Source organism: Cyprinodon variegatus, unplaced genomic scaffold (assembly GCF_000732505.1).
Source record: "Cyprinodon variegatus isolate N-32 unplaced genomic scaffold, C_variegatus-1.0 Scaffold1355, whole genome shotgun sequence".
NCBI lineage: Eukaryota > Metazoa > Chordata > Actinopteri > Cyprinodontiformes > Cyprinodontidae > Cyprinodon > Cyprinodon variegatus.
In genome coordinates, this window is record NW_015151808.1 from 9,588 (window position 1) to 10,929 (window position 1,342).

Below are 1,342 nucleotides of genomic sequence, written 5' to 3' on the forward strand. Positions count from 1 at the left end.
TTAAATACACATCAAGTACAATGACAAATACTGTTGTTTTAATTTTAATTAGTAGGTGTTCTTGGTCACCTTGATGCAACATTTTAGGCAGTGTTTGAGTAGAGTTCTAGCTCCAAGTAGTGTTTTGAATCCACCAATGATTACACTTTCATTTATCTTTACAGTTGCCATGAGCTGTTTGGCCACTAAAGACAGTTAGTCATCATCCATGGTGACCTTGAACAATGGAAGAAAACCCAATCCTGCACCTGATAAAGCATTCTAATATTACAATAATCCTCCAGAACAATATCCAGAATGTGTTACTGCAATGAGTTGGTTTAGGTTCAAATAGTTTTTTTGTTTTTTTTTAACATTTGAAGCATCTAGAAACAGCTGTTTGTTTACTCTCAGATTGACTTTTTTTCCTGTTTGTGCTCTGTTTTTCTGCAGGGATGCACACATCAGTGCGTGAAATCCACTTCTCATCTCAGTCAGACGTCTCCTACTTTCTGCGACTGGACTGGGAGGGGAGGAGTTTAGGCTTAGGCTTCAGTTTGATGCTGACTGATGGACAAAAGGCTTGGAAAGGAAAAGGTGAAAGACAATCCTTACCAGATTTCATTAAAGAAAAGATTTTTGCGTATGTAGAAATATGTCTTTAGGCCTTATAACTTTATCTGCTTTTGACATTAAAATCACCAACCACTCAGCTGAAAACTAGAAGGTATTTTCTAAGCTCTTTTATGGCCATTTTTTATGATGGTAAAGTTTCAGTTTTTAAGTTTTACCTATTAAGACATAATTTAATACGATCTCATGACATTTAACAGCTCTTTAAATGATTCTAGTGACTGGTCCAGCAGCAACGGTGCATGCATCCAACCCATAGAGCAAAACACTGTATCGGGGCACGTGTTGTTTAAAGAAAGTAATGTGACCGATACAGGAGTTGTTTCTAACTGATTGAAGCACTAAATTGTGTTTAAAAACGTATCTGTCAACATGATACATCTGCTTAAAAAAAGAAAAGAGTCTCATCTTTTGCGGTTCATCGTTAAAATCATAAATAACTTTGTAGCAGCCTAAAAAGAATAGGAACGTTTCAGTTTTTGCGTTTTTATTGTAATTTTCTCGTTGTTTCATTCTTTACCTTTCTTATCACTCAACTTATCTGAATTAAATTTAATTTCAAATTGACTCTTAGTTTCTTTTCTTTTTTTACTGTACTTATTGTTTTAAAATTATCCTCCTCAGTCACATTTTCCCTTAAATTTTCATGTTATATGTTTACATTATTTATTGCATCTAAAATATCAAAGATAGTTTCAATTTAAACATAGATATAAAAAAATATAATATA